At 40.5% G+C, this 24,700-nt stretch overlaps 1 pseudogene; it reads left to right on the forward strand.

The window, feature by feature from the left end:
- Positions 1 to 363: 363 nt before the first annotated feature.
- LOC126087856 (sorting nexin-11-like) lies at positions 364 to 17,496 on the forward strand (annotated as a pseudogene).
- Positions 17,497 to 24,700: the final 7,204 nt, after the last annotated feature.

Here is a 24,700-nt window from a genome sequence, read left to right on the forward strand (position 1 = left end):
TTCAGGTTCATGTTCAGGTTCAGGCTCAGGTTCCTAGGATAAGGAAGCCCATTTGGTCCGGGCCCTTAGGTGGTATCGGCAGCTCAGCAGAGAAGCACCAACTGTCTTCGAAGAGAAAGTTCATATTCTAGGACCCCCCCCCAAAGCAATATTACACAGTTCCTTCTTCTCTCTCCCAGAACTGCAGCATCTGAAGCGACAGCGTCCAAACTCAGACCTTCCGCTCACCCCTGCCGGCACACACCTCTGCTCCACCCGATTGTGCTGACCCAGAAGTGGTGCAGAGGGGCTGCCCAGGAAATCCTGTGTTCCTGGGCTGGAAGTCTTTTTTTAAAGAGAAAGAGTGCCCATGAAAACCCGACCATGCGCACCGGTTTACCCCAGTTACCCCAGGTGAGTAAGCCAGACCTGTTAGCAGTGAGTTCGAGGGGACAGGACACGCGAGATGGTGGCCAGCGCCCGGCACATGGACTGGCCAAGTGTGCCTGCCCTTTCATCCCAATCCCGGATGAATTGGGACTACTTGCTGCCAGGGGACCAAGGTCTTCCGAGAGCAGCCAGGGCCAGACTCCCATTTATCTTCTTCATCCCTTGTCGCTTACCCTCCCTCCCCTAAAAGACAACGGCTTTATTTTTCTTCTTCGCCTTCTCCTCCTCCTCCTTAACAGGAACTTGAGGGCCACCTGGTGGAAGGTTTTATTAACAAACAGGACCAGGAAGAGTTTGGCAACTCAGCACCGCAGCTGTTTAAAGCCACAGGTTGTGTGGATGCAGCTGAGACCACAGCGCACGAGGGAGGCCGATTCTCTCCTCCCTGGGAAAAAGGACAGATTTACACCTCGTCTGCTGACCTTCTCGGGACCAGAGGCCTCTGTCGCCTGCCGTGAGACAGGCTGAGTCGGTTATTTGCTCACGAATCCTGGGACTGAGCTGTGGCTGCTCACAGGGCGCTGGGAAGCCAGAGGGCGAGGCTCCGTGGGGGCAGAGAGCCAAGAAAACAGCCAAAGTCAGCGGCCCAGGGGGCAGTGTGGGGGCTCGGCCAAGCCTTGAGGGCCTGGCCAGCGTCCCCTTCACTTCGCAAGTGAGAGATAGTCTGCCACTTTCCACAGGCTCCACCTGTCCTGGGTCCTGGCCAGGCCCCGCTGGTGCAGCAATGGGAAGTCCTCTACCACAAGAGCAAAGGAAGAACCCCAGAGGTGTTTTACTAAGTTCAGCCTTCCAATCCATCACACAGTAGTACTTCTCTCCATCTTCTAGGGCTTTGATTTTTCCCTCCCTGTTTTGTAGATTTCAGCATACAGATACCAAAAACCAAAAACGAAATGAACTGTCTAGTCCATTCAGGCACTTGGTGACCTCCTGCGTTACAGTGTAGAACTGTCCTCTGCCAGAGGATTTTCTTGGCTGCAATCTTTACATGAAGGAGATCATCAGGCCTTACTTCCACGGTGCTGTTGGGTTCAAACCACCAGCCTTTCCGTTTTTCCTTTTCTGTGGTGAGATTATCAACGGCATTGTGTTTTAATCTCCGGCTCCACAAGGTGCATTTTTAGTAAATGGAAATGCAGCAGATTTTTCGTGTGTTTATCTTGCATTCTTCAACCAGCTGAAATTCACTGTTTTAAGAATTAAACCAAGTATTCGTTTTAAGATTTTTTTTTTTTTTAGTTTCTTTGAGATTTTCTACGTAAACAATTATGTCATCTGAAAATAGGGACGGTTTTACTTCTTTCTTTCTCATCTGTGTGCCTTTCATTTCTTTTTCTAGCAGCCAGAACTTCCAGTACGATGTTTTTTTGGATAGAATAGGAGTAGGGAAAGCAGACATCTTGCCTTGCTCATAGTCTTAGGGGGAAAGTATCCCGTCTTTCACTGGTAAGTATGATGTTAGCTATAGGGTTTTTAATAGGTGGTCTTTGTTTAGTTAGCTCCCTAGCTGGTGCAGTTTGCATTTGACTACTAACCTAAAGGTCGGAGGTTCAAACCCACCCAGCATGACCGTGAAAGAAAAGCCTGACGATCTGCTTCCGTGAAGACTACAGCCACGAAAACCCCGAGGAGGAGCAGTTCTACTCTGTAACACACGGGTTCCACAGGTCAGAACCGACTTAATGCCAGTGGGATTGGTATTGGTCTTGCTCAGTTGAGGAAATGTCCTTCGATTCCTAGTTGACAGAGGGTTTTATTTTGAGTGGGAGTTGGATTTTGTCAAGTGCATTTTCTGTGTCAATTGATACGGTGGAATACATTGATTAGTTCTCTAATTTTGATCAGCCTCACATACTTGGAATAATCCTCACTTGGCCATGGTGTATAGTTCTTTTCATACCTTGCTGGATTTGATCTGCTAATGTTTTGTTGAGGATATTTGCGTCTAAGTTCACAAGAGATGCTGGTGCAGAGCCGTCTTGTACTGTCTGTGAGGTAATATCGGCCTCATGTAATGAGTTCAGAAATGTTGTCACCTTTCTATTTTTCTGGCAGAGATTATGTAAAGTTGTTGTTGTTAGGTGCCCTCAAGTCGGTTCCGACTCATAGCAACCCTATGCACAACAGAATGAAACACTGCCCGGTCCTGAGCCATCCTTACAATCGTTGTTATGCTTGAGCTCATTGTTGGAGCCACTGTGTCAATCCGCCTCGTTGAAGGTCTTCCTCTTTTCCACCGACCCTGTACTCTGCCAAGCATGATGTTAGTCTTCAGGTTTTTAAATGTTTGGTAAAACTCCTCCGTAAAACCACCTGGGCCAGCATATTTGTTTTTATTTGTTTATTTATTTTTTTGGGGGGGTGGGGAGAGCTTTTTCATTACAAATTAAAATTCTTTAATAGACACAGTGATATTCAGGTTACCTAGTTCATCTTGGCTAAGTGTCGGTGGGTTGTGGGTCCATTTTTTCTGAGTTACCGAACTTAGGAGTTAAACCTGTTCATAATATTCACTTATTATCCTTTTAATGGCTTCAAGATCTATGGTGATGGCCCCTATTTCATGCCGGATGTTGGTTATTTGTTCCTTCTCTCTTTTCTGTTTGTCAGGCTTGCTAGAGGTTTATCGTTTTTATTGATTCTTTCAAAGAGCTAGCTTTTTACTTCATTGATTTTTCTATTTTCATTTTTATTGATTTATATTCTCATTTTTATTATTTCCTTCTTGATAAGCATTTTAAAGAAGCTGTCAACAAAAATGCTTCAAGGAATGATCATGAACATGCTTGAAACAAATTGAAAAACCAGAAGGTTTTAGTAAAGAAATAGAACATCTCAGCAAAGTAATAGAAGATGTAAAGAAAAACCAAATGGAAATCTTAGAACTGAAAAATACATTAGCCAAAATGAAAAAGCTCTCGTTAGGAGAGGATAAAGGAAAAGACTGATACATTTTCCCCACACAAAAAATTAAAAATTCATGTATGCCCCCCTCTGAAATACTACATATGAAGTCAACTGGGGGCAAAAATTTGTATCACATCTGATAGAAAAGAAGTCAATCTCTTCTATTTATCATGAGCTACACCTAAGGAAAAGCGCCGTAACCTAACAGAAAAATTAAAGAAACAGAAATGTTCCATCTTGCTCACATTAAAGAGATGGGAGTCAAAACAACAGTGAGATAGTCACCTGGCCAAAAGGTCAAAGGTTCATGACTTCCACTTCAGAGAAATGGCTATTCTCAAACACTGTCAGTAGAGCTTGAATTTGTTCAACTTTTCATGAAGGCAATTTGTGTCTATTAAAATGAAAAAAAGAATAACATTTAGCTTTATAAAGAAGTTATTTTTAGTAGAATTAGTTTCATTGGTGAAATAAAATAAAATGAAAAAATGCATGTGCGCTTTGACCCAGAAATCCTACTGGTAGGTATTTGCCCAATGACTATACTTGTAAAAGTTTCCCAAGATAGAGGAACAATAAGAAGGTACATTTCTTGAATGTTTAATATATGATGTTGTTGTTGTTAGGTGCTGTCGAGTCAGTTCCAACTTGTAGGGACCCTATGTGCAATAGAATGAAACACTGCCTGGGCCTGCACCATCCTCACAATCTTGCTATGTTTGAGGACATGGTTGTAGCTACCGTGTCAATCCATCTAATTGAGGGCCTTCCTCTTTTTTGCTGACCCTCTACTCTACCAAGCATGATGTCCTTCTCCAGGGACTGGTCCCTCCTGATAACATGCCCAAATTACCTGAGATGAAGCCTCACCATCCTAGCTTCTAAGGAGCATTCTGGCTGTCCTTCTTCCGGGACAGATTTGTTTGTTCTTCTGGCAGTCCATGGTATATTCAATACTCTTCACCAAGAGCATAATTCAAAGTCATCAATTCTTCTTCAGTCTTCCTTATTCATTGTCCAGCTTTTACATGCGTATGAGGTGATTGAAAATATCATGGCTTGGGTCAGGCACACCTTAGTCCTCCAAGTGACATCTTTGCCTTTTAACACTTTAAAGAAGTCTTTTGCAGCAGATTTGCCCTATGCGATACATCCTTTGATTTCTTGACTGCTGCTTCCATGGTGTTGATTGTTGATCCAAGTGAAAAGGAATCCTTGTCAACTTCAATCTTTTCTCTGTTTATCATCATGTTGCTTATTGGCCCAGTTGTGAGGATTTTTGTTTCCTTTATGTTGAGGCGTAATCCATACTGAAGGGTGTGCTCTTTGATCTTCATCAGTAAGTGCTTCAAGTCCTCTTCACTTTCAGCAAGCAAGGTTGTGTCATCTGCATAACGCAGGTTGTTAACGAGTCTTCCTCCAATCCTGATGCTGCGTTCTTCTTCATATAGTCCAGCTTCTCAGATTATTTGCTCAGCACACAGACTAAGAATGGTGAAAGGATACAACTCTGACGCACACCTTTCCTGATTATAAACCACACATTACCCCCTTGTTCTTTTCGAACAATTGCCTCTTAGTATATGTACAGGTTCCCCATGAGTACAATGAAGTGTTCTGGAATTCCCATTCTTCTCAATGTTATCAATAATAGTATATGATAATCAGGGTTTTTTTTAAAAAAAAAAGCTTTACGTGAATCATTTAATTCTCAGAATGACCCAGTGAAGAAGGTTCTATGCTATTTTACAGATGGATAAATTGAGGATTAAAAGATTAAGTACTTGGTCAAGATTACATAGTAATAATGGGGTAGGAATTTTAACCCAGGCAATCTGGGTGAAATGCTTCCTTTCAAAAGCATTTATTGCAACACTGTAGGATCTAAAAATTAAAAACAACTCAAGAGTCCAACAATATAAGACAGGTAAAAGAAATTATGATGCATTTCTAGGAAGTACATGTGTATGTGTTGATTAAGGAAATGTATCTACAATGCATCAATAAGAGAAAAAAGCAAGGTACAGGACAATATGAAGACTCAGAGTACAGAGCTTTTTGTCTTTAAAAAGTATTTTGAATAGGGCTGTCCTACCAGCCATCTGTCAGCTTGCCACACTGTGGTGGCTTGTGTGTCCCTGTGACGCTGGAAGCTATGCCGCTGGTATTTCCAATACCAGCACAGTCACCCATGGTAGACAGGTTTCAGCAGAGCTTCCAGATTAAGACAGAATAGAAAGAATGCCTGGCGATTTACTTTGGAAAATTAGCCCATGAAAACCCTATGCATCACAGAAAATACTGTCCAATAGTGCTGGAGGATGAGCTCCCTAGGTTGGAAGGCACTCAAAATACACAGTGGCCGCAACAATGGACTCAAGCATGCCAGTGATCATGAAGATGGCACAGGACCAGGCACCAGTTTGTTCTGTTGTACATGGGGTCCCATGAATTGGAGCCTACTTGATGGCAACTGGCAACAACAACATAGGGCTGCCAATAGCCTATATGGAGCCTTAGTGCAAATTAGATACAGGCGTACCCTCTGGGTGTTCGTAGTCCCTGAAGCATACACAGAAGGTACCTCCGACTTTTACTCCCTGGACACATTAGAAGCAGCGTTTATATGGGTAAAGAAAATGTAAGTATATGCTGAGAACCCAGACCGCCTACTGGCCACACAGCTCACTGTCTCAATTAACATGACTATCCCACTGTCTTCACTGGCAAGCTATACTATTCCAGGAGACTTTTGCCAGGCAAATCACTGCATTGGTCATTACTGGGCCTTCTTTCAAGATCCATTAACTTTTCAATAGAAAGCATCAACAGTTTGCCTCCTGAGACTCTTTGAACTCTTCCAAAATTCTTGCCTTACTGCTTTCACCAATCCTAAACCATTAAATCATGAGCCCAACCCAATCGTAATCACGCATCTACATTGAAAGACCAACCTTAAACCAAACTTCAGGTTCTCTCTTCAGATTCAGATTCTCAGTACATCTTGCCCTTCCCCCATGGAGACACTGTCTCTGCTTTGTCAAAATGATGTCCATTCTTAATGCCTGGAGCAGTCAGCCCAGCTGTGTTAATAACAGCTTGTGATATGTGGGAAGCTAGCATTTGGCAATCAATACCTGCTAAAATAGGCATGAGAATGTTTCCGGATAGAATCACTGAGCACATTAAGAGACCTTCTCTTGAAGAGAAAGGCTGGAGTGGTGCAGAGAGGTTTCACTTCCCATTGAATACATTTTTATATTATTTGAATGTCCTAACCATACACGGTGGTCCCTAGGTGGTGCACGTGGTTTGCACTCCTCTACTAACCTAAAGGTTGGTGGTTTGAACCCACGCAAGGGTGCCATGGAAGAAAGGCCTGGCGACCTAATTCTGTAAAGATTACAGTCAAGAAAACCCTATGGAGCAGTTCTACCCTGTAACACATGGGGTCACCATGAGTTGGACTTGATTCAATGGCAAAAAATTCTTAACCATGCACCTGCTTTACTTTCATTACTATTTTAAATGCCATTAGGGATTATCCGATGGTTTTATGTATTTTTAAAAAATATTTTTGTATTAAAATTTTTTTTATATAAAAAAGAACACAGTCAATAATGTCAGTGGCCTCAGAAAGGTAAAGAATTAAAGTGGTTAGCTTTTTCTTTCTTTTTTTCTTTTAACAACTTAAAAAAAATTTATAATATACAAACAGGAGGGTATACAAATAACAAATGTACAGTTCAAGTTCAATGAATTATCACACATTAAACACATCCATGTAACCACCACCCAGGTCAAGAAGAACATCATCTGCATACCCCCTGAGCTCCGCTCCTGCCCCCATCCCCTCTCCAGAAATGTAACCACTACCTGACTTTTAATATCACAGGTTGGTTTTGAACTTCATAAAATATGGAAGCATAAAGTGTGCATGACTCTTTTGAAAATATTGATTGTGAGATAAAGGATATTGTTTCCAGTATCAGTTTCTCATTTTTCTTCCTGTATAGTATCCCAAGGTATAGAGATAAGTTTACTCATCTTTACTCATTTTACTGTTGATGGATATTCAGGAAGGGTCTTCTATGAACAATGCTCACTGGAGCATTTGTGTATATTCTTGATATAGATATAGAACCAGGAGTGAAATTACTGGGCTATAATATGGATTTTTTTTTAATATGTCATAGATCCCATTTTAGGAAATGATAAACTATTTTTCAAAGTGGCTGTACCAATTTACACTTCTCCAGTAGTGTGTGCATTCCAGTTGCTCCATCTGACTGTTCTTTTGGTACTATGGGTCTTTCTAATTATTGCTGTTCTGGCAGGTGTAGCTTAAGATGGTTGTACTTTGCATTTCCCTCATGATTAATGAGATTGAACACCTTTTCATGTTTTTGGACATTTGAATACGGTCTTATGAGAAATGGCTGGTTAAGTGCCTTGTTCACTTTCTATTAGGTTGTCAGTATCTTTTTTGGTAGGAGTTCTTTACATAGGCAGGATATGAACCTTTTGTCAGTTATAAGCGTTCCAAGTATTTCCTCTCATTCTGTGGCTTCCTTCTCATTCTCTTAATGGTATCTTTTAATAAAAACAACCAGCTGCTGTCAAGTAGGGTTCTACTCATGGAGACCCCGTGTGTGTCAGAGTAGAACTGTGCTCCATAGGGTTTTCAATGGCTGATTTTTCAGGGGTAGCTTGCCAGACCTTTTCTGCTGAGGTGCTTCTGGGTGGTCTTGAATCCCCAGCCTTTAGGTTAGCAGCCAAGCATGTTAACCGTTTGCACCACCCAAAGATTCCTTTACTAAGCAGAAGTCCTTCATTTTAATTTAATCTGATTAATTAACATTTTTCTGTATGGATGGCACTGGTTTTTTTTGGTTGTTTATGAAACCTTTGCTTATCCTAAGGTCATAGAGATATCCTCTGGAAGCTTTATTATTTTACCTTTCACATTTTGATCTACAGAACTCCAGGAATTGATTTTGTGTATGGTGTTAAGTAGGGGTCAGATTTAATTTTTATCCATAACGATACCCAATTAACTTAGTATATTTATCAAAAAGGCTACGTTTGTCATATATCAACTGTCCATATATGCATAGGTTTGTCCCTGAACTCTATACAGTTTTATTTTTCTATTTGTCTATCCTGAACCAATTCCACACTGTCTTAATTACTGTATTTTTATAATAACCTTGAAACTTGGTAGAATAAGTTCTCCCACTTTGTTCTTCTTTGGATTGTCTTGGCCAGTCTCACTCCTTGGAATTTATAAATTTACACACAGTCTTTCTCTCTGAGATTTTAAATGAGATTGCAGTATATGAATCAACATGGAGAGAATCAATATCCTCGCAATATTCATTATTTCTATCCACAATAATGATACATCTTTAAATTTATTTAGATCTCCTTTAATGTATTTGTTTTAGAGTTTCTTTATGAAGAGGTTTTTCATTAAATTTATTCCTGTGTATTTGATTTTTTATGCTGTTTTATTTACTAATTTTTTAAAATTTTATTGTGCTTTAGGTGCAAGTTTACAGCTCAAGTCAGTTTCTCATTCAAAAATTTGTACACATACTGTTTTGTGACCTTGGTTGCAATCCCCACAATGTGACTGCCTCTTTCCGCACCAGGTTCCCTGTGTCCATTTGTCTAGTTCTTGTCCCTTCCTGCCTTCTCATCTTACTTTTGGACAGGAGTTGTTCATTTCGTCTCATATATTTGATTGAACTAGGAAGCCTGTTCCTCATGTGTGTTATTGTTTGTTTTATAGGCCTGTCTAATCTTTGAATAGTGAGCCTTCAGAATGGTTTCAGCTCTGAGTTAGCAGAGCGTCACGGACCATAGTCTTGGGGGCTCCTCCAGTGTCTGTCAGACTAGTAAGTCTGGTCTTTTTTTTTGTGAATTTGAATTTTATTCTACCTTTTTCTCTCGCTCTGTCGGGGACTGTCTGTTGTGATCCCTGTGAAAGTAGTCAGTGGTGGTAGCTGGGCACCATCTAATTCTTCTGGTCTCAGGTTGATAGAGGCTCTCGTTCACATGGTCCTAATAATTTTCCTTGTGTTTTTGGTTGAAAACACTTGGTGTAGTTCTGAATGAGCTTACCACTGCACATTTGATCATCATCAAGTACGCAATACCGGGTACCCAACCTTGACATCAGAGAAAGGATTCAAGGTGCTGAAGGAGATTTCACAACTCTTATTCCCGAGACACTGTCAAAGGCATGAAGATATAACACATTAGACAGATTGACTCTTTATCTTTGTGTTTCTAAAATTTTTCCTAGTCCATTTATTGATCTAATGGTTGTCCTTAATTGGTTGTTGTTCTTGGGTGCCATTGAGTTGATTCCAACTCATAGTGACCATAGTGTTTTCTAGGCTATAATCTTTCTGGGAGCAGATCACCAGGTCTTTTCCCCTGTGGACTTGCTGGTGGATTTAAACCACTGACCTTTTGGTTAACAGCTGAGTGCTTAACTATTGAGCCACCAGGGCATATAATAGCCATCTCAGTGGATACGAAGGGATATCTCATTGCAGTTTTGATTTGCATTTCCCTCATGAGTATTGACATTGAGCATTTTTTCATGTCTTTGTTGTCCATTTGTATTTTCTCTTTGGTGAAATGTCTTTTCAGGTCCTTTGTCCATTTTTTGATTGGGTTTTTTGTCTTTTTGTTGTTCAATTGTAGTATTTCTTTATATATTTTGGATATTAAACACTTACCAGATATGTAGCTCCTCTGAATTTTCTCCTAATCTGTAGATTGTCTCATTCACTTAGTTGACAAAGTCCTTTGATGAACAAAAGCTTTAAATTTTGATAAAGTCCCATTTGTATTTTTGTCTTTTGTTGCTTGTGCTTTCAGTGTCATATCTAAGAATCCGTTGTTAAAACCTAGGTCCTGAAGCATTAGCCTTATGTTTTCTTCTAAGAGCTTTATAGTTTTAAATTCTTACATTTAAGTCTTTGAACTATTTTGAGTTAGTTTTTTTTATACATGCTGTTGGATATGGGTCCATGTTCATTGTTTTGTTTGTGGAAATCCAGGTGTTCCAGCACCATTTATTAAAGAGACTGATCTTTCCCAATTAGACGGACTTAGCACTGTTTTAAAAAATCAATTGACTAAGATGTACGGGTTCATTTCTTGACTCTGAATTCTATTCCATTGGTCTACACATCTATTCTTATAACAGTACTGGACTGTTTTGATTACTGTAGTTTTGTAATTTTTTTATTGTGTTTTAGGTGAAAGCTTATAGCACAAGTTAGTTTCCCACACAAAAATTTATACACCACATTTTATTTATCATATTGTTTTGTGACATTAGTTGTGGTCCCTGTAATGTGTCAGCGCTCTCCGCCTTTCCCTTTTTGCCTTGGGTTCTCCGTGTCCATTTGTCCAATTTCCTGTCCTTTCCTGCCTTCTTTTCTTTGCTTATGGGCAGGTGTTGCGCATTTGGTCTCATATGCTTGACTGAACTAAGAAACTCGTTCTTCTTGGTATTGTTTATTTTATAGGCCTGTCTAAACTTTGGCTGAAAGGTGGACTTCAGGAGCGACTTTAGTTCTGAGTTAGAAGGGTGTGCAGAAGCCATAGTCTCCTGGGTACCTCCAGTCTCTGTCAGACCAGTAAGTCTGGTCATTTTTTGTGAATTTGAATTTTTTCTACATTTTTCTCCTCCTCTGTCTGGGACTCTTTATTATGATCCCTGTCAGAGTGGTTGGTGATTGCAGCCAGGCATCATCTAGTTCTTTTGGGCTCAGGCTGGTGGAGTCTGTGATTCATGTGGTCCATTAGTCCTTTGGACTAATACTTTCCTTGTGTCTTTGGTTTTCTTCATTATCCTTTCCTCTGAATGGTATGGTATGGGACCAATAGATGTATTTTAGATGGCCACTTGCAAGCTTTTAAGACCCAGATGCTACTCACCAAAGTAAGATGTAGTACATTTTCTTTATCACCTATGTCATGCCAATTGATCTAGATGTCCCCCAAGACCATAGTCCCCAGCCTCCAGCCCTCAGCCCAAGTAACTTGATCCCTCAAGGCTTTTGGATTTGTCTAGGAAGCTTCAATGGCTTTGCCTTGGTCAAGTTGTGCTGACTTCCCCTATATTGTGTGCTGTCTTTCCCTTCATCAACATTAACACTTGCTTGCTATCAAGTTAGTGATTTCCTCAGCCCACCCTTTCCCTCTCTCATGAACATCAAAGTTTTTTTTTTCTGCGTGTAATCTTTTTCTTGGGTTTTTATGATAATGGCCTCATATGATATTTGTCCTTTTGTGATTGACTTATTTCACTCAGCATAAATGCCCTCCAGATTCATCCATGTTGTGAGATGTTTCACGGAATCATCATCATTCTTTGTCATTGTGTAGTATTTCATGGTGTGGATATAGTATAATTTATCTTTCATCTGTTGATGGGCACTGAGGTTCCCATCTTTTTGCTATTGTGACTAATGCTGCAGTGAACATGGGTGTGCATATGTCTATTTGTGTGACAGCTCTTATTTCTCTAGGATATATTCCTAGGAATGGGATTGCTGGATTGTATGCTATTTCTTCTATTTCTAGTTTTTTAAGAAGGAGCCATATTGTTTTCAAAATGGTTGTACGGGTTTACATTCCCACCAGCAATGCGTAAGAGTTCCAATCTCCCCATGACTTTTCTGTGATGGTTAAGGTTGTGTGTCAACTTGGCTGGGCTGTGATTCTCAGTGGTTTGGCAATTATGATGTAGTCTGGCAGGTATGTAATGATGTAATCACCTCCATAATGAGATTTGATGTAATCACTTCCATGATAAGATCTGCTAAGAGCAGCCAATCAGTTCAAAGAGTATTTCCTTGGGGGTGTGGTCTGCATCCAGTATATGTAGACTTTCTTGCAAAGCTCGTTGGCTTTTGCTTGCTCTGGATCCTGCAACTGGCTCTTGTTCATCTGACCTTCAATTCTTGGGACATGAGCTAGCAGCTTACATGCTGATCTTGGGATTGATCAACCCCTGCAGCTACATGAGTCAGGAGAAGCCTCCAGCCTGACTCATGGACTTGGGACTTCCTAGCCTCTACAACCATGTGAGCGATTTCCTTGATAAAAATTTCTCTGTGTTTTGATTTTTGCCTGTTCTTTTTTTGATGTGTGTTTATTGCTATCCATTGACCTCTGAGCACTGCCTTTGCTGTGTTCTAAAGGTTGTGCTATGATGTGTTTTCATTCTCATTTGATTCTAGGAATTTTTTTTATTTCTCTTTGATTTCTTCTATTACCCAGTTGTTTTTAAGTAAGGCGTTATTCGGTTTCCATGTATTTGATCCTTTTTCCTTGCTCTTCCTGTTACTGATTTCTACTTTTATGGCATTGTGATCAAAGAGAATGTTTTGTACTATTTTGATGTTTGGGATTTTATTGAGGGTTGCTTTGTGGCCTAAAATGTGGTCTATTCTGGAGAAGGTTCCATGTACATTGGAAAAAAATGTATACTTTGCTGCTGTTGTCTATGAAGTCAGGTTGGTTATTTTGGTCTTTAGATCTTCCATATTTTTGTTGAGTTTCTTTCTACATGTGCTGTCCTTTACTGAGAGTGGTGCTTTGAAGAATCCTACTATTATCGTGGAACAATTTCTCTTTTCAATGCTTTTAGGGTTTGTTTTATGTATTTTGGGGCCCTGTCATTGGCTGTACAGATTTTTTTTTTAAATGTTATGCCTTCTTGATGGATTGTCCATTTAATCATTCTATAATGTACTTCCTTGTCTTTTATGGTTTGTTTTGCTTTAAAGTCTATTGATCTGAGATAATTATTGTCACTCCTGCCATTTTTTGGTTACTGTTTGCTTGATATATTTTTTTCCACCCTTTGAGTTTTAATATATTTATGTCTTTATGTCTGAGATGTGTCTCTTGTAGACAGCATATTGAAGGGCCTTTTTTTTTTTTTTTTTTAATCTATTCTGCCGTTCTCTGTCTCTTTACAGGTACATTTGAATGATTTCATTCAGTGTGACTGTCAATAGATATGAGTTTATTGCAGTCATATTGTTGTGCTTTTTTTGTTTTTAATGGTGCTGACATTTTCTTTGTTCCTTTTACTTTACTGTACCGAATTCTTCTGTTTGTGGATTTTTTTCTTCTCTTTCATTTTTATAGATTTTGTGTTTACTGAGGCTCTATGTTTTCCTTATTTTTTATCCTGATGAGTAGGTTTTTTAACTTTCTTTGTGGTTATCTTGAAATTTACCCTTTTCTTCCTAAGGTTGAACCTGTCTTTTGTTACTTAGTATCCCCTTGACTTCCTCTCCATTTGAAAGTTCTATACCTACACCATTTATTCCTCTTTTATTGTTTTGTTTTTGTTGTCATTTATAGGTTGACATCTCTATTTGCCTGCTTTAAGTCTTTTAGCTTTGTTTTATTATCGAAAGTTCTTTACCTAGGTTGGTGTCTTGTTGATATTGTCCTGAGTCCTAGACTCTCGTTGTTGTCTGATGTTATTGGTTCTCTAACTGAAAGACTCCCTTTAGTATTTCTTTTAAGTTTTGTTTGGTTTTTATGAATTTCCTTAATTTCTGTTTATGTGGAATGTCCTAATTTCACCATTGTATTTGACAGAGTTTTGCAGGATATATTATTCTTGGTTGACAGTTTTTTTCTTTCAAAGTTTTATATGTGTCATCCCATTGCTTTCTTTCCTGCATAGTTTCTGCCAAGTACTCAGACCTTAGTCCTGTTGTTTTCCCTTTTTAAATGACTTTTAGTTTTCTCGAACTGCTCCCAGGATTCTTTCTGTCTTTGGTTTTAATGAGTATGCTTATGATCTGTCTTGGTCACATTCTTTTGGGTCTATCCTGTATGAGGTTCATTAAGCTTTTTGGATGGTCAGCGTTTTGTCTTTCATGCTATTTGGGAAGTTTTCTATCAGCAAATCTTCAACAATCTTCTCTGTGTTTTCCATTTTCTCCCCCTGTTCTGGAACTCTGATCACACACAAAGTTTTGCCCTTGATTGTGTCCCATATAATTCTTAGGTTTTCTTCATTTTTCTTAATTTTTTTCTCTGATTTTTTTCCTCAGAGTGGCATCTGTGAATTTATCTTTAATCTTGCTGATTCTGTTTTCCATCGTTTCAAGTTTTCTCCTAAATCCTTCTGCTGAGTTGTCAATTTCTGATATTTTGTAGTTTATCTTTTGGATTTCCAGTTGCTGTTTTTGTATGATTTCTAATTGTTTAATTATTTTGATGTTTTGTTCTTGTATTAGTTTCCTGAATTCTTCTATTGCTTTGTCTGTATTTTCCTTGATTTTGGCTATTTTTGTTGATTTTGTCTGTGTTTTCCTTGATCTCTTTCCTAATTTCTGGAGAGCCCTAAATATTAGTCTTTTGAATTTCATATCAGATAGTTTCACTGCCTTCTATGTGAAGATTTTCTGATTCTTTATTTTCATCACATGGCGGAGCCATCCTGTCCTGCTTTTTTAAAAAATATATTTTGATATTGTCTGCTGTCTCTGAGGCATTAAGGTATTGTTTTCTTTATTTACTGATTGTATGTTCATTTGTTTCATTCTGGTTTTTTGTTCTGTTTTGATATGTCAGGGTGGGTGGGCCAAGCATGCTTTGCTACTTGTTCATCTGTAAGCACGATAGCTTTCACCATCTTGCCCAAATGGGCAGGGCAGTGGCAGGCAGGGCAAGCCTGGCTGCTGTACACTGGCTGGGTGAGGTGCCTGAGGGCAGACTGAACAAGTGGTGCTGTCTCCCTGGTGACGTTGGTCCAGTGGTTTGAGATCTTTCACCATCCATCTCTAGATAGGCAAGGTTGTTAGGCAGGGCATGGTACATGCTTGTTTCCCACCACTCAGCAGCTGGTTGAGTGGTAGAAGGGAAGAGGCGGTTCAGGCCTGGTGCAGTAGTGGGCCTGAATGTTGGGGACACTGTAGCCATGGCAGCACAATGAGGGGAGGTGGGAAAGGGGTGTGTTATACAGGGCTGGTGAGGGGAGTGATAAAGAAAAGAAAATAGAAAGAAAAAGAAGGGGTAGCCAGAGAGTGGTGGGGGAGACCTGGCAGCTGGCAGAAAGGGTGGGGATGCGATATACAGGGCTAGGTGGGACGTAGAAAGAAAAGAAAGAATGAAAAAAGAATAAAATAAATGGCTGCATGGTGGGGGCCAGTGGGTGTGGGCATGGTGGACCCTGGGCAGTAGCAGGCCAGTGCGCTGATGACCCACTATTCTCTGTGGCACAGTGGGGGCCACAGGGAAGTTGGGGAGGTGGCCTACAGGGATAGGTGGAAGGGAGAAAGAAAAGTAAGAAAGGGAAAAGGAGAAAGAAAAAATATAGCAGCACAGTGGGGTCTGGCGAGTGGGGGTGGGGCAGACCCAGAGTCTGGCGGGAAGGGAGGGGATGTGGCTTATGGGACTAGGTGGGATGGGGAAAAAAGAAAGAAAATAAAGGGGAAAAAAATGACAGCACAGTGGGAGTCAGCAGGTGGGGGCAGGGCGGACTTGGCGTGGCGGCAAGCTAGTGGCTCTCTAGCTGCAGCCGCATGGTGCGGTCTAGCAACGGGGTAGAGGTGGTGTATGGAGCTAGGTGGGAGGGAGAAAGAAAAAGAAGAAAACCTATAGATTGAATCTATAGATTGCTTTAGGTAGTATTGACATATGGGCAGTATTAAATCTTCCAATCCATGAGCATGGAATGTCCTTCCATTTATATCTTTAAGTAATGTTTTATAGTTTTCTAAATGTTTGAGATGGTCTGTCCACTGTTGAAAGTGGTGTATTGAAGTCCCCATCTATTATTATAAAACTGTCTATTTTTCACTTCAATTCTGTCAGTGTTTGTTTTATATATTTCGGGGCTCTGTTGTTAATTAGGCACATATGTGTTTATAAATGATATGCTTTCTTGATGAATTGATACTTTAATCATTACATAATGTTTTTCTTTGTCTCTTAGAGCAGATTTTAACTTAAAGCCTATGTTGTTAATACTAAAATTGCCATGTGAGCTCTCTTTTGGTTCCTATTTGCATGGAATATATATATATATATATTTTCCATTCTTTCACTTTCAACCTATTTGGGTCCTTGTGTCTATAATATGTTTCTTATAGGCAGCATATAGTTGGTGTTATGGATTGAATTCTGTCCCCCAAAAACATATGTCAACTTGGCGAGGCCATGATTCCCGGTATTGTGTGATTGTCTATCATTTTGTTATCTGATGTGATTTTCTTATGTGTTGTAAATCCTGCCTCATTAACACGTTGTTGTTGTTTTTGGTCCCATTGAGTTGGTTATGACTCATAACGACCCTATAGGACAGAGTAGAACTGCCCCATAGGGTTTCCAAGGAGCAGCTGGTGGATTTGAACTGCTGACCTTTTTGTTAGCAGCCAAGCTCTTAACCACTACACTACCAGGGCTCCCCTCATTAACATAACTACCCTTAATTCTGCTTCTTTAGTGGGTACTGTTCTCAGATGTTTTCTTCCAATGGGGTTTTGGTGTAGGATATTGGAGAATCAAGAGCAGGAGGCCTGTACCTGGACTCCTGGGGAAGATAACCTTCTTTGGCAGCTCAGATAAGTTCATTGAGAAGCGACAACAAGGTCTGCAGCACTTCCTAGAAAAGGTCCTGCAGAGTGTGGTCCTCTTGTCAGACAACCAGTTGCACCTCTTCCTGCAAAGCCAGATCTTGGTACCTGTGTGCAGGTCCAAAGCCCCATGACCATTTCTGATGCCATTCTTTACTATGCTATATTAAACTGTGGCTGGGTCCAGGAAGAAAGGCAGGGCTCTTCTTACCTGGCTGAAGGAGACCAGCCTAAGAGTTGCTGCTTTCTTCCAAGATCTGGTAGGAGGAGCTCTCCTTCATCACCTCCCAGTGAAGACAAGGAAAATTTAGAAGTGTGGGCTACTGTTGTTGACTCTGAGGCCCCTTCCTTGGAGCTCACTTTCCCAGCCCTCTCTTTACCATCACACAGTGATTTTGTAAGACTTGATCAGGGAACCTCTGCTATTCAGCCTGCAAGGAGGGTTGTGGGAGAGGACCAGTCACACCCCTTGTCTCATGCTATACCTTTGGACCCTAGTCAGTTAGAAGTAGTCTTGGAATATTGAGCTCTGGTCTGAGCTCTGAGCTCTGCTTCGAGGAGGAAGGAGAAGATTCAGGCAAGGAGACATGCACAGGTGGCACTGGGCACAGCCTTGTCTGGGGACGGTTAGGCTGCTTAGTCCCTTATAGTTGCCTCTGCTCTGGTTGGCTGCAGAGAAGTTGTACTGACAACTCCTTGTGATTCTTCCATAGGAATAAACACTTTGCAGATGTTTGTAGGTTAAGCGTAAGTACCAGGGGCTGTTCATTTTAAACAGAACCCCATATTTACTCTCCTGGGAACTGAGTTTCTTCAGGTGTGTGTTAGTTCTTCAGGAGCACTGCCTCAGGTGACTGGTTTTGGAGACCTGTAAGTGGCAGATACTAAGGTGCCACATTAAGTACTGTTCCAATAAGAATGTGTATGTAGTTGTATTCCCATCTTAGCTGGGTTCTGTTCTTGCTGCAGCCCCTAGAGCACTTCGTTCCTGGGAGGATGACTTCTTGCCTACCTTTTTGCACAGACAAGATGGTGAATAGTTACTCTTCCCACCTCCTTGCTTTCCTCCACCAATACTGCTGAATGGAACTTGTGCTGTGATTCTTGTAGCAGGTGTTTCCAGCCTGTACCAAGACCTCAGCCTGCCCTGGGCCTAGGACCTCATTATGACCAAACAAAAAGAACCAGAAGCACGTGAATCCTTTGGACCCAGGGTCCCCACACTGAGAAGCTCCTTTACCAGGGGAAGATTGATGACAAGGACTTTCCCCCAGAGCTGACAGAAACAGAAAGCCTTCCCCTGTAGCTAGCACCCTGAATTTGAACTTTAGCCTACTAGACTGTGAGAGAATAAACTTCTCTTTGTTAAAGCCATCCACTTGTGGTATTTCTGTTACAGCAGCACTAGATAACTAAGACTTTTTTTTTTTAAACCATTCTGCCACTGTCTGCCTTTTGACTGGAGCATTTAGTTCCTTTACATTCATGGTAATTAATGATAAGGAAGGACTCACTTCTGCCATTTTGTTACTTTTCTTTTTTTGGTGAATCTTATGCCTTCTTTGCCTCTCATTTCCCCTGATACTTCCAGCTTTTAAGTTTTGTTGATCTTTTTTAATGAACTATTTCGACTCCGTTCTCCTTTCCTTTTGAGTGTATTTTTTTTAAGGTATTTTCTTTGTGGTTACTATGATGATTAAGTTTAACCTCTTGCATTTATAACTACCTGTTTTAAATTGAAAACAAGTTAACTTCAGCAATATACAAAAGCTCTATATCTACACTGTTCCTCCACTCCTCCCTGTTTATTTTGTTGTCACCTTTATATATCATGTGCCCTTTAACATAAATTTATACTTATTTTTTATGCCTTTGTCATTATAAAGTATGAAGGACATAACAATTTGAATTATCAAGTGAAGATATCTTTAAAATTGCCCTAATACATGTGCATGCTATTACCTTTAACAGAAATATTTCTTTCTATGTATGGCTTCAAGTTACTTTCTAGTGTCCTTTCTTTCTCATCCTAATTACTACCTTTAGCATTTCTTGTTGGGCTGGTTTAATAGATATAAACTCTTTTAGCTTTTATCTGGGAATGTCTTGATTTTGCCCTCATTCTTAAAGGATAGTTTTTTCAGACACACTATTCTTGGTTGACAGTTCTTTTCTTTCAGCACTTTAAACATGTCATTCCATTGCTTCTGGCCTCCAAGCTTTCTGAGGAGAAATCAGCAGTTAATCTTATTGGGGATGACTATTTGCTTCTTTCTTGTTTTCAGGATTCTCTCATCTTATAGTTTTTGAGAACCTGATTATAAGGGGTCTCAGTGTAGATGTCTTTTTGGTTTATTCTACTTGTAGTTCATTGAACTTTTTGAATTTGTAGATTCATGTCCTTCATTAGATTTGGAAAGTTTTCTGTCGTTATTTCTTCAAATATTTTTTCTGTCCCTTTCTTTCACTGGTCTCTTTCTGGGATTCCTATGATGTGTATGTTAGTTCTCTTTATATTATCCCACAATTCCATTAGGCTGTGTTCAGAAGGCTTGCGACTTCTCTCCTGCTGCTTCTCAGCCTCCATAATTTTCTTTACCTTATCCTCTAGATCAATGATTCATTCTTCTGCCAGTTCAAATGTGTTTTTTAATCCTTCTGTTTTTTTTTACTTCAGTTGTTGTGTCTTTCAGTTCCAGTATTTCTGTTAGGTTTCTTTTTATAATGTCTCTCTTTTTTTTTTTTATTCTAATTTTGCTCATGCATTGTTTTCCTAATTTCCTTTAGTTCTTTGTCTGTGTTTTATTTTAGTTCTTTGAGCTTGTTTAATATTGTTATATACTTCTATTATATTCATTATTTGGGTTTCCATAAATACGATTTCTCCTGCTTTGTCTTAGTCACTTGATTGGGCCCTCATTTTGGTTCTCTGTATACTTTGTGATTTTTGTTTAAGCTGGGACATTAGAATTTTACAAGGAGTTGGCTTTCTCGATTGCCTCAATTATACGGCACTTTCAAAAGTGCACATTTCTGTGGGAGGAAAAAAAACTCTTAGAAGGTCACTGTCTTCAGGCTTTGATTGTTTCTCCCTTTCTTTCCCTATCGTATCTACAGCTCAAGCCAAGGTTTCAGTTTTTCAGAGGCTCCCAGGCAGATCTGAAAAAACACACTATTCATCCCACCCTTGGAGTGGGGCTGCCTTTAGTCTTTGGGTTACTACTTCCTCCTCTACCCAGTGAGAGTACCACGCCAGGAGGGTTAAGGGGCAGGGATATCTCAAACAGTTCACCTGGAAGATCTGTGCTATTAGAATTGGAACCAGAGATCAGGAGACCTTCCAAGTGTGCAGGTGATCTGTGCATTGGCTGGTGGTGCTGAGCACCTGTCAGGCCACTGCAGCCATCCTTCTGCCATGGTAGGGACACCCTGAACAGATCACCTGGGAGATCTGTGCTTTAGTTTTGAAGACAGGGATCAGGGGCCCTTCCTGTTGCTCAGGAGATTTGTGCACCAGATGGCAGTGCCAGGTGGCTGCTGGGCCACTGGGACTATTCTTCTGCCACACTGGGAGGTGAGGGGTCAGAACACTGGAAGAAGTGATTTCCTACCATATGATTCATCCTTCTCTTTATTTCGTTTTTAGTTCCTTGCTGGTGTTCTTAGTCTATCATTTCAGATTTCTTAAAGGGCTGAATATGGGATTCTAGTTGCTTTTATTGGTGTTTTTTGGGGAGAAGGTTGAGATCTTAGATCTATTCATGCTGTCATCTTCTCAGACTCCCCCAACAGTGCATCTTTTGTAAGCAGCATATTTAAAAATCCAAACTGGTATTCTTTTTAACATGTAGTGTATGTTATAGATTGAATTGTGTCCCCCCCCCCAAAAAAAATATGTGTTGTGAATCCTAAACCCCTATACCTGTGGATGTAATTCCACTTGGAAATAGAACTTTCTTTGCTGTGTTAATGAGACCGTGCCAGTGTAGGGTGGGCCTCATACCAATCACCTTTGTGATATAAAAAGAGCAGATTGGGTACAGGAAGGAAGCACAAATGGAGGGGAAGATACACACCACACGAAGATCACCAAGGAACTGAAGAACAGAAGCTGAAAAGAGACAAGCACCATCCCCCAGAGCCAACAGAGACAGAAAGTCTTCCTCTAGCGCCAGTGCCCTGAATTTGGACTTCTAGCCTCCTAAGCTTTCAGAAAATAAATTTCTCTTTGTTAAACCCATTCATTTGTGGTATTTCTCTTATAGCAGCACTAGATGACTAAGACAGTACAATTACTGATAAAATTGGGTTTAAATCTACTGTCATATTAATCATCTTAACATGTGGTTTCTATTTGTCTCATTTTATTTTAGATTAAATATTCTTTATCACTACATTTTCCTGTCTATTTGTATTTAGCAAACCCTGGTGGCATAGTGGTTAAGTGCTATGGCTGCTAACCAAGAGATTGGCAGTTCAAATCCACCAGGTGCTCCTTGGAAACTCTAAGGGGCAGTTCTACTCTGTCCTATAGGGTCGCTATGAGTCGGAATTGACTCAATGGCAGTGGATTTGGTTTTTTTGTTTTGTTTTGTCTTATTAGTATTTAAGGCTGCTAACAAAACAAAACAAAACATTGCCGTTGAGTTAACTCATAGCAACCCTATAAGATGGAGTAGAACTGCTCCATTGGGTTTCCAAGGAGCAACTGGTGGAGATGAACTGCCGACCTTTTGGTTAGCAGCTGAACTCTTAACCACTGTACACCAGGGCTCCCTTGAGACTGCTGGTAGGACTAAAACAAGGTGGGATCAAGTATGGTCCTGACTGCTCTTCAGAAGCATCTGGAACTCTGTGAATATGTGGATTTTGGGTTCTCACTCCAGAAGTAGTGAATCAAAATGCAGGGCAGGAAACAGGCAAGCTGTATTTTTTTTAAGCTCTGTAGGTAAGTCTGATGGATAGCCAGTTAGACCACCAACCTAGACCATATTTCCTTTTCTACTTTGAAGGGTAGGTACAAAAAAATGGCAAAAAAAAAAAAAATACCTTTAGAGCAAGTCCCTTTTCTTAGCACTTCTACAGCCCCTCCACAGGGCTCCAGATGCTGTGGTCCAGGTAGACTCCAGTCTACAAGTTAGCGCTGTCTGTCTACATTGTTTATAGCCAAGAGGCTCACCAATCAGGTATGGGGTTGTCAGCCAGGCCCAACCTATCCCCTACTTGCCTAGTAGCCTGTTCTCCTCATTGTCCCCCTCTAATTCCTGGAAAGGGCATTTCTGAAGGATGGCAAGTCTTTGTTTCCACTATACGGTGAGATAAGCAATTATCTCTATGAAGCCAAGAAATGTGTTGCTTAATCTACTTAATCACCATGCACTCAGGACTCTTATTTTTGTTTTATTATAAGTTATTCTTTAACATTACAATGGCACTGTGGATTGCATTTTTATAAAGTTATTCTGGCATAGTCCTGAGCTCTTGTTTCCTGTAGAACGAGAGTTAACTTTGAAAATTAACCACAAAAACCCTAAAGAATGTTACAAAAATGCAAATTGAAACTGCAATTTTACCTTCAACATTCAAATGAGAAGGGGAAAAAAAAAAGTAAACCATTTTTTATCTAGAGCAAGATATTTAGTACAGAGACAAGACCAAAAAACTCAAGGAGGGAAAAAAAAAAAAGTCTCTTAACTGGAAACAAAAATAATATCTTGTGACTTTCTTCCACCAAAAATAATAATAATAATATAATACTAATAATATATCAACAGTATGCCCTAACGTGAAGGGAGGGGATTTCAATTTACAATATCACATTATACATATAATGTATATGTTATTGTACTCATAAAAGAAGATGTCATATAGAAAAATGTTGACACTTATTTTTCTGTTGTTCTAATGTTTCCTCAAAAAGAGATTTTCTTGGGGAAAAGAATTCTGAAGGTTTTAAAAATATCTTTTTATTAAAAAACAAAAAACTCAGAAATCCTTACTGTGTACTGTGCCCTTCTCCACTTGTTGGGGCTGTGTGTATGGTTTCCCAGTTCCAACGATACTACCTCCCATTTGGGTTTATAATGAGGGCCCTTGAACAAAACTCAGGTGGAGATATAAAATCTGACCAAAATATATTAGACTAGGGTAGAGGGGTGAAGCAAGGCAGGTGGAAGCCTCTTTTGCTCAGGCTTTTCCTTTGACAGGCTCTGTCTCTCCTCAGGCAGCAGAAACCTAAGTGGTCTCCAAAGCCTGCCCTGTCCACTGTGCTCAGATATGTCCACTGAGGGGAACGAGGCTGTAGAGGGCACTGGAGGATGCATTCAAGTCTCTCCCACTCACCTCTTTTCCTGGAGAGCAAGGAGATCTGGCTACTGACCTGCCAGCTCCTATCCAGATCTTCCAGAAAGGTAGGCAGCTCAAGGAGCTATCATGGAATCTAGCATCTTTGATATTTTTCAGGGGTATCATCCAGGCCTTTTTTGTTTTGCTTTACTGGTATGGATTCTGATTTGGCTGGGTAACATAGATGAAATAATGTAGCATCCACTTTCTGTTTTCAAGATTTTCCTTTGGCCAGGCATCGCACATGCATGTCATCTACCCTTCAGAGGCTCAAGCTGCTGAGGTGGCTCTCTGAGCTGCATGGCCTGGGTCAGACTGCCCAAGAAAGGCCCCCAGGTGGGCCCTAGAGACAGCTGTGCAGTTCTGCTGGCCTGAGGAAGTGGGGCTCATTGCAGCAGCAGGAAGCTTCCCTCTTAGAGAGGAAAAAAGTGAGAGACCAGCAAAGAAAGGATTGGGGCCTACAATTTTCTTCCCTTGGCTGTGGTGCTTGGGGGAGGAGAATTCCATGGAAATTCGAGAATTACCCTTGGGACACTCACAAATAAAATGGAAACAGTCTTCTGGGCATCTGCATTTCCAAGGTATCTGCAGGCATATTTAAAAAGGAAAAGAGAAGTCTTTGCTTCAGGCCCAATTAGGGCCAAGTTTGGCCAGGTCTCCCTCTACAAACACCTGGAATCATGGTGGAATAATAATACCTTACAGTTGGCAGTATTCAATGTGCACTTTCACTTCTATTATCTCATTTGAGCCTTACTACAACCCTGTGAGGTAGGCAGGACAGGTATTATTATTCTCATTGTACTGATGAGGCATGGAGGCTTGGGAAGTTAAAAAAAATACTGCCCATGGTAGGATGTGGCCCATGAACCCTGAAGTCTGGTCTCATGGTTTGGTCCTTCTGTTACTACTCCATCACCACATCTAACTCATTTTTGGGAAATGAGCTATCCTGAGTATTCTCCATGGCCAAACACACCTGGAAAAAGTAGGTTAACTTAGCACTTCTCAAACCATGCCCAAGGATAGGCAAGGTGGGAAGGTAAAAGGGCCTATGACAAAATGAGCTCCTAAAAGTCGAATGTCTCAAATGTATGAATGAATGCAATTAGAACTGAAAAAGTTCTCTGGAGAAGTCTTTGACCAGTCTGAGTCCTAACTGCAGTAAAATACATGGGAATGCTTATATTTAACATTTTAACACAAGTCAACAACATTTTGTTAAACACACCTTAGGTGAGAGGGAAGGTGATGGCTAGAAAGAGGGAAGGGCAGAATCTGGGTTCTCTGTGGGTCCTGTGGGCCACAGTGATGGACAGGGAAGCATTCAGGCTTCCGATAGTCCTGGCAGCCCACTGTGCTGCAGGAGCTGTGGGGCTTTCGAG

This window comes from Elephas maximus, chromosome 13, assembly GCF_024166365.1.
Source record: "Elephas maximus indicus isolate mEleMax1 chromosome 13, mEleMax1 primary haplotype, whole genome shotgun sequence".
NCBI lineage: Eukaryota > Metazoa > Chordata > Mammalia > Proboscidea > Elephantidae > Elephas > Elephas maximus.